This window comes from Amblyomma maculatum, chromosome 11 (genome assembly GCF_055883805.1).
Source record: "Amblyomma maculatum isolate TAMU_Amacu chromosome 11, ASM5588380v1, whole genome shotgun sequence".
Taxonomy (NCBI): Eukaryota; Metazoa; Arthropoda; class Arachnida; order Ixodida; family Ixodidae; genus Amblyomma; species Amblyomma maculatum.
Genome location: NC_139354.1, coordinates 100148357 through 100164645, shown reverse-complemented (window position 1 = coordinate 100164645; position 16289 = coordinate 100148357). Strand labels below are relative to the sequence as shown.

Here is a 16289-nt window from a genome sequence, read left to right as displayed (position 1 = left end):
ATAAATGTTGGAAAACAATCGCAGCTCGGTGAAGACGCAGCTGGCTGACGCGTCACGATTGAAGCGCTGCAATTATAGATCTGGTTGAGTCGCTCAAGGACGAGCTGCGTCCGCTCCATAGATGATATATATATATATATATATATATATATATATATATATATATATATATATATATATATATATATATATATATATATATATATATATATGTATATATATATATATATATATATATATATATATATATATATATATATATATATATATATATATATATATATATATATATATATATATATTGTAGTGTGGTAATCTTCATCGTTATAACCACTGACATGCATCGCGTGCTGCCGCTCTCATGGACGAAGAAGTTGGTCGCTGTCTTGCTCATTTGCCATGCCTGACGCTCCGCTGCGAGTTCCTCCTGAGCGGCTGGATCCAGCTGTGTTTACCGAATAATCACACCCCTAACAATTGGCGCAGGTACTGCTGGGTACGTTCCCGTCCACCCTGGAACTAAGAAGCCGCACATTACCCTCTGCTTCCAGCATGCCGGACGACACTGCCTCGACATCGTCGCCCCTCCCAACCACCGTGCTGTGTTCTGGAGCTCTACGGCAGCGTGATCCGTGCCTCTTCAGTGGCACAGCCGACCAGGACGTCAACGATTGGTTGTCTGCATATGAGCGCGTCAGTAGCTACAACAGATGGGACGACGCTATCAAGCTAAGTAATGTAATCTTTTATCTGACTGACGTGGCGAACCTCTGGTTTCGCAACCATGAGGCAGACCTGCCATCTTGGTCTGCATTTAAAAAGAATTTTGCGGAAGTGTTCGGCCGCCCTGCAGTTCGCAAGCTCCGGGCAGAACAACGCTTGCGTGAGCGCACTCAGCATGTCGAAGATTCGTTCACTAGTTATATAGAAGACATCGTGGACCTATGCAAGCGTGTCGATCTGCTAATGACTGAAGCGGATAAGATCGAAAACATCATGAAAGGCATCTCTGACGACGCGTGCCAAATGCTCTGGGTGAAAAATCCTGCCATGGTCAGTGACCTGATCAAGCTTTGCCAGAGCTACGACGTGCTTCGTAAGAAGCTCGCTTCTACCCGGCGGTCCGGTGTTAGAGACGACGCCATCTCTACACTAGCGCTGGGCGGTTATACCCTATCAGAGGACAGTATTTACTTCAGCAAATCAAAGCCTTCGTCCGAGAAGAGGTCGCCCGCCAGTTATCACTGGTCCCTTAGTTACAGGATACTGGCCGCTTTGCTCCTGACATGGCTCAGTCTTTGGCCCCTACCATACGGCGTGCCGTTCAAGATCACATCGCTGATGTCCTGCCGCCAAGCTCATGCTCCCGCCCAGCCCTGTGCTGCCGCCCAGCCCCGTGCCGGCGCAAGTAACGGCACCACTGACTTACGCCCAAGTTGCGGCCAGGCCGCTAAAGCGATCACAGCATCTCTTTCCTACCAGGCAGCTCCCTCCAACCTCCCTTCGCCTTTGCCTGGGTCTGCATTCCATGTACCTATTCCAAGGGTACGCCAACGTCCTACGAACCCTTGGCGTACCGCGGACAACCGGCCAATCTGCTACTCTTGCGGGCGGCCGGGCCATGTCGCACGCCTTTGCCGCCAACGCCTTCCACCTTCTCGACCTAACCTATGTAACTACTCCTACAATACAGACCAGCCCTCGCCGAGAAATCCGCCCGGTTCCGACGTTGTATCTCGTGAGTGTGGTAATCTTCATCGTTATAACGACTGACATGCATCGCGTGCTGCCGCTCTCAAGGACGAAGAAGTTGGTCGCTGCCTTGCTCAGTCGCCACGCCTGACGCTCCGCTGCGAGTCCCTCCTGAGCGGCTGGATCCATCTGGGTTTACCGAATAAACACACCCCTACAATATATATATTGAGGGCGGCGCCGGTGAACACTCAGTGTTCGTATACAGACAACATAAATACCCAAGCAAGTAGCAGGGGGGACAGCGGCCGATGTAACTCAGTTGGAAGAGCACCGGACTTGATATTCGGAGGTCGTGGGTTCGGTTCTCACCATCGGCACGTTGTTGTTTCTTCTACTTTGTGTTTAATTATCTTTCCCCTAAACAGATTACATTACTAATTTCTGTCATTATCCATGTAAACATTAAAAAAAATACATAAAGTACCATCCCCTGCCCATGCCCATTTCTTCTTCTTAATTTCTACTGGTATGTCGGTAACTTGAGTTATTTCTCTGACCCACTCTGCAAGCTTCCTATCTCTTAATGTTACCTCTACCATTTTTCGTTCCATAGCCCTCCGGGTTGCCCTCAAAAAAAGTTGATCTCTCTTGGTTAGCCTCTACGTTTCAGCCACATAGGTGAGTACAGGTAAGATGCAACTGTTTTACACTTTTCTGTTGAGCGATACCGGTAAGCTGCTAGTCATAATCTGCGAGTGCTTGCCAAATGCACTCCATCCCAATCTTATTCTTCTTGTTATTTCCTTTTCATGGTCCGGATCTGCGGTTACTACCTGTCCTAAGTAGACATATCCTCCTACTACTTCCAGTGCTTCGCTACCTAATGTAAACTGCTGTTCCTTCCCGAGGCTGTTGAACATTACCTTAGTCTTCTGCATATTGATCTTCAAGCCTACATTTCTACTTTTCCAGTCTAGGTCATCAATTATTATTTGCAGTTCAACCCCCCAGTTGCTTAGCAAGGCGTCATCAGCAAATCGCCAATTACTGAGGTATTGTCCGTCTCATTGCCTAATACCTTGCTTTATGGGAATTTTGTTACTTTCTTTATGCAGAACTATGGTTGCTGTGTAGCCATTACATATAACTTCCAGCACTTTCACGTACGGCTCGTCTACCCCCTGATTTCGCAATGCCTGCATCACCGCCGATGTTTCAATTGAGTCAAATGCTTTTTCGTAATAAATGAATGCTATGTATAAGGACTGGTTATATTCCGAGCATTTTTCTATCACCTGATTGATGGTATGGATATGATCGAGAGTAGAGTACCGTTTCCGAAAACCTGTTTGATCCTTTGTTTGATTGCAGTCTAACGTTGTCCTGATTCTATTAGCGATTTCCTTAGTAAATACCTTATACGTAACAGACAATAGGCTGATTGGTCCGTTTTTTAAGGTCCCTAGAGTCCCCTTTCTTATGAATGAGGATAATGTTTGCATTCTCCCATGGTTCCGGTACCGTCGATGACACCAGACACTGCATATACGGGGTGGTCAGTTCTTCTAGCACAATATCCCCCCCCCCCCTGTCTTTTAGCAAATCTGTAGTTATCTGATCCTCTCCAGCCGATTTCCCCCTTTTCATAGTTTCTAATGCTTTCTTGACCCCGTCCTTCGTCACTGGGAAAACGTCTGACTTTTTCCCTGCCGCTAATCTCGTTACGGTCCTGACTACTTTGGCTACTGTAGAGATCAGTATAGAACTCCTCGGCTACTTTGACTATCTTGTCCATATTCGTGATGACGTTGCCCGCCTTGTCCCTTATCGCATACATCTGGTTTTCGCCTATGCCCAATTTCTTCTTTACCGCTTTAAGGCCTCCCCCGTACAGCATGCTCAATGTTCTCCATGTTATACTTTCTTATATCGGCCACCTTGCGCTTATTGATTAGCTTTGATATCTCAGCCAATTCGATGTGGTCTGTTGGACTGGAAGCTTTCATACCCTTGCGTTTCTTAATCAAATCTTTCGTCTCCGTAACGGGCTGCAAAGAAGACGAAGATACGCTAGGGAAGAAATAGGAGGAAGTGACGCGTTGATTCTTTGCTACCCAATTCTTGGCCGATCCCCCTCTGTGGGTATGTGCCATAAGTTATTTGGACAACAACAACAACAACGCCGGACAAATCGCACAGTGTTCCTGACACCCCGTTTTCCATGAAGGCGTTCAGCGTAACAATATTTAACGGCCTTATAATACTTCTAACATGGGACTGCCTGTTCGAAATAACGTGCATGCGCCTTTTTTTTTGCTTGTGTATTTCAACAGTCAACTGGATTTATACGGGATGCAGTAACACTTGTGTTTTTTTTCTTGCGGATGACATAGTGAAAGCGACGAATGGCTGCTTCTGATTATCAGGATTTTATCTTGAAATGGTTGCCGGATTCGTTACATCGCGGAGGTTTCGGAATATGCGGTTTACTGACGCTGTGCATCCTCTTCAGCAAGGAGCTGTTCGCATTGCTGGAGAGCTTCTGAAACTCTAGGAGCGCCATCACACGACGCTGCACCACCTCACTAGACGACGCGAGCCACAACACAAGAGCAAATCCTCCGTGCGCTTTATGCATGTCCAATGGTTACTTATACTTATTGCTTTACTTTCTTGGAAATCAAACTAGCGCTCCTCAAAACAAAGACACAGGAAGAGAACGACAACACAGCGCTGTGTTGTCGTTCTCTTTTTGTGTCTTTGTTTTGAAGTGCGCTAGTTTGATTTCCAAGATCAATTTTCCAACTAGCCCGTTCTTCCACCCTTGCTTTACTTTCAGCTGCCAGCACCTGAATAATGATACGATTTGGTATACATGTTTGAATAAATAGACAGTGAAGATTGAAAGGCCGTTTAGATTCTAGTAAAATAGCCGGTAGGTATAAGCCTCCCCATCCCGTGCGTGTTGTGCCAGCAGGCACTGAAGGCATATGTATCCAAGAGTCAAACATTTTTCTCAATCATTATCCTGCCTCTGTTTTCAATGCGTTCTAGTGGCTTGCGAGCTGAAATGTTCATTGCACTTATTCTTATAAAAATACAATAATGACTTGTTTATTGGTGAGTGAGGGTTACCTGTGTACCCTGCTGCCGACACTCTGAACTAAAACATGTTATCCGCATAGCCATGTAGGATAAGGCATTGCACGCCTTGGCAATGCCTATGAAATAAGCAGGTTCATCATGCACTTCCAAACATAAACAATATTCTGCGAAAATACCATTCCATGCTAACATGTTATGAACGCCTCAAGAAAATATTTCCGGAGACACCAAGGATAACATACAAACGTAACGCGAACCTCAGAGATATTCTAGTACATTCTAAACTCGACAACAAGCACCCAACACAACCACACCCTTGCTCTCGACCTAGATGTAAGACGTGCAGTCATATACAAAAAGACACCACGGTTAAAAGCAATGCAAGCGATTTCACTTTTCACATAAAATCAGGCTTTAACTGCCCATCTTCAAACGTTATCTACCTTCTAGAATGCTCCTTCTGTCATAAACAGTACATCGGAGAGACAGGACAACCAATGAACATGCGGCTAATGGACATCGGGCAGACGTAGGCAAAAACCTCCCGAAAGCAGTTTCCTAGCATTTCAATCAGAAAGACCATAAGTTCGAAGCAATTAAATTATATATTCTCCAGTCAGGCTTTAAATCTGCAAGGGACAGAAATATAGAGAGGCGTATCTAATTCATAAATTTAGAACATTGGAACCAGCAGGAATAAATATATCTAAGGGAACGTTAGAATCCCTCAGGTATATTCCCTCTCCATCATAACTATTCGGGAAAACAATCTCGCATAGCCTTAATTGTACAGTTTATTCACAACGCATGTACACCCTATTCCCTTCCGCAATAGCATAACCCTACACGTTCCTCTAAACACATTTCCTCCTTATCACTTGTTGCTTGAATTCGTCCTCAAACATTTTTTTTTATTTTTTTTTTATTATTATTTTCTTGTTTTTTGTTATTTTCTCATGTCAGTTGTGGTTCCCTGTGCGCTTATTATCCTGTGACTTTGTATTTCCTCCCCTTTGCAGAAATATTTAAGAATTGTCCTCCTTAGATATATGCCTTATCAGGGCCCTTTGCAAACCCTCCCTTTGTAAGGTGTATCTGCACCAAACCCGCCTAAGTGGTGACTAATTATCTACTCGGTACTGTGATTTTTTCTTTTTTCTTTTTCTTTTTTTTCCTCTGGTACTGCCGCTTTTACTTCTTTTGTAGCCCACAGGATCTCAGGTTCCATGTTGAGATACATACTTAAGGTTATTATTATTTTTCACTATGCGGTTATTATCCTGTGACTATGTACTCCCCGCCCTACCCCCTCCTTTTAAGAATTGTCCCCCTAGATATACGCCTTATCAGGGCCCTTTGCATAGCCTCGCTTTTTAAGGTGTATCTTCACTAAACTGTCTTTAGTGGTGACTAATCACCTAACCAGCATTGTAGTTTCTTTTTCCTGGTACTGCCGCTTTGACTTCTTTTACAGGCTACAGAATCCCTGGTTCTATGGCTGATAAGTACATACTCAAGATGTCTTTTTTTCTCTTCTCTTTTTTTTCTTCTTCATGACCCACTTTCTTCTCAACCATCCTCTCCTCCCCACTTTTTCGCACCCACATTCATCTCCCCAGCTTTTCTTCTTCGGAAGCACAAGCGTATTTAAACCCTTGCCAGTGATGATCGCTATGCCCAGACGAAGACAAGTCCACTTGTCGAAACGTTGGCTCATCTGCGACCTGAGGCGTACCCTATTTACCCTTGTTCAGTTCTTTTTTAAACTTCATAGTTGTTTTTGAGGGCGAGGGCTCTCTAACACGATGATTACTGCCAAAATGTTCACTGCACGATCCAAACAGGGCCTACGCATCATCAAGCGTAGCTCGCACCATGGCTCAGTATAAAGAGCGAAAAAAAAAATAAAACTAGAAAGACGGTAGTTACCGAGCGATGGGCCCATGAAAGAGAAAAAAAAACGACGTAAAGCGCTTATAATACAAAATACTTTACGCGTTTCTCAAACTTTTGCGCTCTTTCTTACTCTGCATAAAAACCAACCTAGCCCTCGGTCATCGCAACGCTTCCTCAAATGTTTACATACAAACAAGACTTAGTTACCAGCAAAATAGGGTCCTCGCTGCTGCGCTTGCTGTTTTGGAAGCTTCGTCGCAGTTTCTTTCCCTAAGGTTTGCGCTACAGCTCCGTGTTCAGCAAAAATTACGCCCACGGTAACAGATCATGACCGATCAGACGGCGCTAATAAAACTGCCAGCGCTGTGAAACTGCACATGTTAAAATAATTTCAGTGCACAATATAGTGCACATAGGCACCAAGAACATAAGTTTCAAGTCGTCAGAGCAGGCAGAAAGCTTCAATGGTCAAGACGTTGCAAGTGTTACAGCGGCAGCAATGGCCTGTACAGCTCGAAACATGAAGTACCAATACTATAAATGCAGTCAAAACATAATGTTTCTAACATTCCCAGAATTATTCCGCAGCACAGAATGCTACGGAACAATATTTAGCGAGTTTGAATCGCGCCAGCTTCGTCGTTTTTAGAGCTCAGCTCGTTGGCTCCCGTTCCTGGGTTTCACGTCGGCGTCGGCCTCGTAAACAGCTCCGCCCCCTTTCAACCCCCCAGCTCAGCCCTCCCCTTCCTGCATGGCGCCGACTGCGCGCTCCCCTGTTCGCCGCTGCTTATAGCCCCCCTCCCCACCCCCTCTTCCTGAATGGCGGCGAGGGAGCGCTCCGGTTGCCGAAACGCCGGCTCGCTATCAGCGGATCACGGTGCGTGCATCCCAAGCCGAAACACAGAGTCATGTTCTCTTCCCTAGGTAGCGGCGTCAGCAGCATCAGTTAGTCGCCGCTATCTGTTCGTCGCGCAACGTTCCTATGGGCCCGCGCGCTGCCTCGCGCAACCTCCCGATAAATTAATTGCTCTCCTCATTTCTCCGACCACAAAGCTTCTTTCTTGACCCCCAAGAACTGTTAGTGGAGTGTTTCTAGAAGCAATACGTATGAAGAATTAAAAAAATGTCTGTAATTGTACCTACGTGTCCAGCTCGAAAGCTTTGCCTCAATCTATAAAAAGGTGAAACAGCTGATGAGCTGCGCTTAAATTTCGCATTAGAAAGTAACGTAATCGTCGGCAAATTTTTTGCCTACAAATATTTTTCTGTTCACCTTTTTACTTTTCTTAAATGTATTTGAGGTGCTTCGTCACTTCTTAGTTTTTACTTTTTATCTTAGACATTTTTGCGACGGACGATGAGTTCCACCAGTGCTCCGCACTGGTGGAACTCCGCGTCCCAGAGGGCGCAGTCTTGAGCGTCGTACGGGGCCATAATAAAGTACGACGCTGCGCGCTGGCACACAGTGGCGCTCGTTTTTGCAATAGGGTTGTTTGCAAGGAGCCTTCGTCGGTCCTTTCGAAAACATTAAGGCTGATCCAACAGAGTTCAAGAAAGAAAAGCGGCAACCATACGCGTAATTAGCGATGCAACGTACCGATACAATCCGTCCTGCACGACCAGAATACAGGTCGTGCGCGCAAGCTAGCGTGCTCATGTTCATTGAGGCACTCGTTGGTCTTAGAAAGAGAGAACATCAATTGCTCGGGTTGATTGCAATTACAATCTGAGCACGTTTAATTAATCACTAAATACAAAGTACTAGAAGCTGCGGTTTAGCTCAATGATTTTGGCGTTCGGCTACTCAACTCAGAGGCGGGATACGATGACGGCAAAGGTTTCCACGTTTTGATGGAGGAGACGGAAGGGAATAAGACTACATACTGTGCGGTGTTATTTCCACATAAACAGACCCCAGGTGGTCGAAATTATCGGAGCTCTTATCTGTTGTGCCTCTCTCGCTTATGCTACATATGGAGAGCTAAACCCAATAACGTTAACAGCACAAATATACGTAATAACTCCTGGCCGCGCTACTGAATGTTACATAAAATAATTGGACACTATCAAGGGGCGTTGTAGAACCTACTGCATTGCTGTGAACTGTTTTGTTTTTTTTTTTACTTTGCCCGTTCAGTACAAATACCTGTTGGCTGCATGCCATATTCAAGCGATAAAATAGGAGCGGGCCCAGAAGATTGGCTGCATAGCCTGTGAATTATCTGAAATCAGAATTAGCCTGCTTAAATCTGTCCGAAATCTGTGAATTTTTTTTTGTGCTAAGGACTTAGGTATTGCAAGAAGACTGTTGCACTCTATATGACCTAAACCACTGCGTGGGTAAGACTGTTTTATGTAATTGACACTGCCGTCTGGGTGGTCTTTTCGGAAGAAAGAGCAATTAGGCATACCAGAATGTTTTATATGCGTTTAAAATCCATGCGCTTTCTCAAAATTTTACAACACCAGGACGGTATTGAGCTTTGCTTACTTTAGGGAAGGCTAATATCTCCCAGCTTTCACACGTGGAGGATATTGAAAGTTAAAAATGCATACGATAGAAAATAACTGAACTTCATGCTTGTATGGTCTCTGATAAGGGGTAATCAACTGTCTTATTGCACAATCTTTAAAACAGCGGTCCTGCTTAATCGGTGATAAACTTTTTAATGACATGGAACATCTAAAGCTTTAGTGGGCTGATAATGATCACTGTGCATGCAAGTTGCTCCAATACAAAACGTTTGGCAGGAAAAAAAAGGAAGGATGTGCATTGCAGAATGTTGAAATATAAAGCGCCCACACACTACAAGAAAAGGCGTTCAGAAATTGTATAGATGGAGGCTAGTCAGATGATATTGTACACAGTGAAAATTGTTCTAAGATAATCACTGTGCACAGACTAGGAAGTAAGCACCAAGCTAATCAAATAGTGTGAACCTTAAAGTATTTCACCAGTTCAACAGCACGTCTAGCCAACAGTTCTCTTGTGAATCCCTCTCCTCTCCCCTGCGCGACATCACATTCATGCCAACTGACAGTTAATCGCCTTTCGTTTTTCCACTGGCAGTTTAGATGAGTTTGTTTTTGAAATATGTATCCCACTGTTCGCACTAATGCAGGTCCATATAAGATAAAGTGGACTTGTTCGTCTACAGTCCGGCCCATATTGATTTTATTCATCATCCGCAATCAAGGTACCAGCTGGTTTGCGCAGCGCACCTGTTAGTATGTCATCTATACAAATACAGTGACTGAAGTTGAACAGTAAGGACACGTATACATCATTTACACAAGTAGTGGTAAATTGCCAATGTGTGTGTAATTGGAACCAGAACAGGACCAAGCTCGATTCTGTATAACATATATACTTGCAGTTCACATAATAATACCGCAGAAATGACTGCAACATTCAGTCTGTCTTCCCGCGGTTTAGGGTCCCATGTATATGTGATTCTATGAACACCGCATTTATTTGTTTGTAAACAACATAGCTCTGGTCATATTGTCACGCTACCGACGACGATGAAGGATTGGGCTGGTGTGGCAGAAGGAGAAGAAGCGTTGGTGTCAGCGGGCTGGTAGGCTTCATCTTGTCCCGCTGCCACAGCACTTTAAATAAACACTCCCATAACGATTTAACCGTAACAACTTGGTGGAGGTGCTCCATTCGATCCCTAGCTATGGCGTAGCAAGACCAACTTGACTTTCGACGCAGTCGCCGCCTTGCTGGACCGTCACCGCTCCCAACCATCATGGACCACATCGACTCTAACCATGCAAGCCGTTAGAGTTAATTCAGTGAGCTAATTCCAACATGCCCGAAGAAGACAGAGTCGGCCACATATTGAAGGGCATCGCGATTGACGTGTACAACCTTTTATTCGCCAAAGACACCCTTGACACCGTCTCCGATGTCATTAAACACATTCGCGCTTTTCAAGCTCTCAAAACGCATCGCACTGCGTTGAAAATTGGGCCGCTAGCCGACGTGCCAAGAGTGGCCAGCCTTGATGGCCATGCACAACTAGATTCTCCGTCGACTATCCGGCAAAGAACTTCTGCGACTAAACCCATTTGCCCTACCCGAAACTGCTAAGGTCACTGCCCAGAGGGTATCTAGATGGCTGGCTTCTCTGCCACAAGTAATTGCAGAGCAGCCTTTCACCCAAGCTGCTAAAGCATTTTCTACCTTCCCCACCGATATATTACCGCTGCGGCGTCGAAGGTCACATCGGCCGATACTGCCGCAGTCGGTTCCCGCCTCGCTACAACCACCCGGCGCCTCCAATTTGGGCGGCTGGCCAACGTACCTACCATGGCCAGCCTTGATGACCATGCTCAACTAGATCTTCCGTCGACGATCCGGCAAATCTTGCGAGAAGAACTCCTGCGGCTCAACCCTCTTCTCCTGCACGAATCTGCTGAGGTCTCTGTCGAGAGGGTATCTAGACGGCCGGCTTCACCACCACAAGCGATTACAGTGCAGCCTTTCGCACAAGCTCCTGAAGTTGCAGCTTCTATTGACTATCCTCCAATACATTTCGCCAACCGGAGTGCGCCGATGCCTGACGCCCCAAGGTATGACGTCACCTCAAGTGCACCTAGATCTTCTATTCGATCTACAAAGATTCCTGTGCAGTGTGAGCATTCAGGCAGACCTACGACGCGCCCAGCTGTTCCTTGCTCTTATCCACAACAGCATTTTCTACCTTCCCTGCCGATATGCTACCGCTGCGGCGTCGACGGTCACATCGCCAGGTACTGCCGCAGTAGGTTCTGCCGCAGTAGGTTCCCACCTTGCTATAACCATCAGACGCCTACAACAGTACCCAACAATCGGCAATACAGTCCCGTTTTTCAGCAATCATATACTCAGCGTGGGTATTACCGCAACATCCATAACGAGAATCTCCGCGACCATTTCCATGCCTCTGATAGAAGTGTTACTCCTCCACCCGCTTTCCGTGCGCGTAGTTCTCCCATCACCGCGGCGGCTCTCCATGTCGACTCGGCAGGAAAACTAACCAGCGCGCCCAATTGGGGTGAGGCCGCTGGAAATGTGCTGTGTGCCAACATCCCTCCAACTATAATGCTCAAAAACAAAATTTGTGTGTTCATTGATGGTGTGTGTACGTTAGCTTTGGTGGATGCGGGTGCGACTGTGTCTGTGATGAGCAGAGGCCGGATTTTTAGGCACTAAAAAGCACGTTTTAGGCGCCATAAATAGCCTGCTAAAATTGCATTTGAGGCACCCAACGGAGAAAAATAGGCACCATAATCTATATCAAAAGAGCACACACTTCCGAACTTCAGAGTGCAATATCAGCCATAAAATAAAACAAAAAGACAGCAGGAATGATTTGGGACCCTACGGAAGGTACGAATATTATTATCCGCTTTTTAACCCTTTTAAAACACTTTGGTATACCTAGAAACAAACAATTTTGCTTGTCGTGTACAAACGTAGAAACAATCAACACTTTAACAGGCGGTCATGTACTTAGAATTTGATAGAAATATTGTCAATTCAAAGCATCTGAAAAGTGAGTTCAGTCTACGCTCACACAGGAATCGAACTTATTTATTAAAGGCATACACGATGCTTTAACATTATTAAATATGTTGCGATTTGTGTAAACAGTGTTTTATAGTTTGTGGCTTCACGTGTATGGAGCCACGCGACTATGAAATGGTACTTGCCATTAGAAGGGCCTGGAAACCATAAATATGAGATGTTAGAAAATGTTACATACAGTGCTCCTTGATGTGGAATATGCCGAATATAATCATAGTTCTGCACGGGCCTACGTACATCCACCAGTATTCATGGTAAAATAAACATCATCCTTCTAGAACTCACTGTTAAAGCTATGGAAGCAGTAGCAGACAAGCACCATCTGCCAGCTGTCTAGTGTGGCCTGCTCCAACAAGATTACCGCCAAATGCCATTTGATGAAGATGGCATACGGCTGGGGTACAAGGAACGAAAATAAGGCAGGTTACCCAGGTGCGTAGGTGAAGTGTTAACCATAACCAACTGACGAGGTCATCTAGTGTTGCCACGTGTGTGTTCTACTCAAAACCGAAACGACTTCGAAAGCAAGAAGAATCTGAAAGCAAAACCACAGCGTATTTCACGCCCCTTTTCTGTAAAATAGGATATTTTTAGACACCGACGTCGGAAATAGGCATTTATAGTCACTGACACCCAAAATAGGCATTTATAGGCACTATAAAAAGAGTATTAAATATATTGTCAACACCTAATTCGTGCTCATATGTAAAAATTGTGCGCCTACGAAGCGTTAAAAAAATTGGCATTTGCCTAGAATCCTGTCTCTAGTGATGAGAAATCAGATTAGGCGCTTGTTGGGACGCAAAGGGATGTTTGAATAGGACCGTGCCTCAACATTTTGTGGTGTGAGTGGAGAGGCGTCGCGGCCACTTCGTGTATGTAGTGCGCAAGTGTCTGTGGGTGGCGCAGTGTTTCAAGCCGAATTCATCGTGCTAACCCACTCCACGGATGACATCATTTTAGGAATAGACTTTTTGAAGTATTGTGGCACTACCGTGTACTGCCGAAGTCTAGAGGTTCGTTTTTACGGCTCGCATTGCCGACTCTCTTTCAATGCTGCGAGAACGAAGAAACAGTTTTTAGTATTACCGAAGACACAGTAGTCCCACCTTTGTCTGCATTGCCCGTCCCCGTGTCCGCTCGCCTTCTTAACCAGGTTTCATTTCAGGCCGTGATGGACACAGTTCACTCAGCATGCCTGAATAAACATGTTATTATGCCTCACTGTATGATCTCCGTGCATTATGGTGGTGCCTCATTATGGACAATCAATCCATCGTTCTAGCCCGCAGTTTTACTAACGGGATTGAAGCTTGCCTCCTGTGGACCCGATGCGGCCGCGTCTTTGCTTTGGTCACAGATGCTATGAGTGCCACCGTGCTTCTGGCTGCTAATGAAACTTCGATCTTCTACATGATCAGCGCCGATCTCAGCTCACTTCAGCGCCTTACTGTTGTGGATATTCTACCCTTTTCGCCTATGTCTGACTTTTCTCAAACAGATGAACCAACCGTTCGCCCTGCACATCGGACACATCATACCATCGACACTGGTTCGGCTCGTCCCATCCGTCAAAAGCCATATCGCGTGTCCCCGTCTGAGCGCAAAGTCATTCATGAGCAAGTGGAGGACATGCTACGGAAGAAGGTGATACAGAAGTCATCTAGCCCTTGGGCTGCCCCTGTCATACTCGTACGCAAGAAAGACGGTTCGTGGCGATTCTGCTTCAATTACCGGCGTCTAAATTCTGTTAGGAAAAACGACGGCTCGTCTCTTCCTCGCATAGACGATGCCCTCAACTGCCTCTTTGGTGCGTCCTAATGTTTTCTTCTTGATCTCAGATCTGGTTACTGGCAAAATTCAATGGACCCTGCGGATAAGAAAAAAACAGCGTTTCAACGCCAGATGGCCTTTATGAGTTTAATGTTAGGCCATTCGGGCTGAGAAATGCGCCGGCCACGTTTAAACGCTTTATGAACACAGTTTTGCACGGCTTAAACTGCACAAATTGTCTTTGCTATCTGGACGATGTTCTCATATTTGGCAAGTCCTTCAAGAACACGATGACAGTCTAGTACGCGTTTTCAATTGTGTGCACAACGCCGCCTATTTCTAAACGTGAAAAAGTGCCGCTTTGGAGAACGCCAAGCGCTGGTGCTAGGACATCTTGTCAATGGTGATAGAGTAATGCCGAATCCCTAAAAAACTGCCGCTGTTCAGTCTTTTAAACCCCCGCAGACAGTGAAGGCGTTGCGCAGTTTTCTAGGCCTGTGTTGGTATTTGAGACGCTTTATACAACGCTTTGCTGACGTTGCTTACACATTGACGTGCCTTCGTAACTAAAACTTCAGCAGACTGCGACGCCAAAAAACAACAGCCAGCCATGATGCAGGCTGATAAAAAGCAAAATACAATTATGATTCCATGCATCTACAAGGTATTGCATAACTTCAAGAGATTTGCTGCTCGGGTAAAAATGAAGCTGGTCTTGTCCGCACCATACAAGTTGGCGAAATTGCGTAAAATAATAAACTGTCCAGAAAGCAACGCCAGTGGTTGTAAGAAGAAACAGAAAGCATCTGCGGTTGTATGCGAAAAAGCAGTTGTGTATCGGATTCCGTTCACATGCGGAAAGATATACTTTGGTCAAACGGGACGCAGTTTAAATAAGAGGGTCCGCCAGCACAAAAACCGTTTAGAGAGAAAAGAGGATTGGAATTGTATAGATCATTGGCATGGCAGCAAATGTAAACCAGGCTTCTAAAGGAATGAAGTAATAGGCCGAAAGCGAGACGAAAAAGCGAGAGAAAGTATTGAGGCAGACAACATAGCAGATGACTGAGAAGCATGCATAATAACCACTTCCTTAAGACATCAAGCAAAAGAAAGGGCTTTTTCAAAGGGAGAGCGCCACATTACGACATGTGACGGGACGGTTTGTCCAATATTTTATCAGCCACTGTGTATAAAAAGGTAAGCGTTATAATAAAAGTCGAGTGGTTAGTTCAGCGCAGCGTGTCTTTGTCTCGTTTCAATCTGTCTGTGTGCTAGCCGTTTTTAAAAATTATGTCCAATCAACTGGCCTAATAAACCACTGAGCATAAATATATATACACGTTTACTTTGAAAATGCATTCTGTACTCACTCGTCTGGTGCGTTAATTCTTGACTTAAGTATATAGACAATAGTTGTATGTGCAGGCAATGCTTTGTTCCAAAAATGATAGGCACTGTTCTAGAAAATAGAAAAAATTGAAAAATCAACAATACGTTTTCAAGCTAAACAAAGAGCACCCAGTTATTTGGCATCGATGTTAAAACGGAGCACATAAAACGCGAACACAAGAAGAAAACAGGACGGAGAGCTCTTGTCCGTCCTATTCTCTCATGCGTTTGTGTTTTATGTGCCACGTTTCAACATGGGGGGATCATAACCAACTGGCAAAAATTTGTACTTTACTGCATTTATTAGGCACCCCCCCCCCTGCTGCTTGTGACTCCTTGGAAGCGAAGGAGTAATATTCAGTGAACATTTCCTGTTTTCAGGTACCATACACCTTAAGCGTTGCAGAGATTTAGACCTGAAGACCACAGAGCCGCACCACCGCTGCGATGTTGCTTTTTTAGGGTGCCGGAGTTTTGTAATACAGAACGCGAGATTGAATCCTGGCCTCGGCGGCCGCTTCTTCCTCCAGGTCAACTTCAAGGCACCCATGTGCTGTGCGATATCAATGCCTGTAAAGGACCCTAGGTGTTAGATATTTCCGTAACTGACTACTGTGACATTTCGTATACTCTCAGTCGCTTTGAGATGTTACACTACATGAATAAACTAGGAGCTGAGCCTCGCCTGGCTATATTTCAAACAGTTTGCCAAAACATAGCCCACGAGATAATTTTGGACGTTGATTGATCTCTGCTACAATCATGTTTCCTCCATATTCAAAGGTGCCAGCACCTATGAGGTCACGGTATCAGACATTATATAATCTTGGGACAACGAACGTTTTTGATC

General features: G+C 45.1%; 1 non-coding gene across 1 annotated transcript; it reads left to right on the top strand.

Moving 5' to 3' along the window:
- The first annotated feature begins 1999 nt into the window (after window positions 1–1999).
- TRNAS-UGA (transfer RNA serine (anticodon UGA)) lies at window positions 2000–2072 on the top strand. Its single transcript has one exon. It is a non-coding gene; the product is annotated as a tRNA-Ser (tRNA).
- The last annotated feature ends 14217 nt before the right edge of the window (window positions 2073–16289 follow it).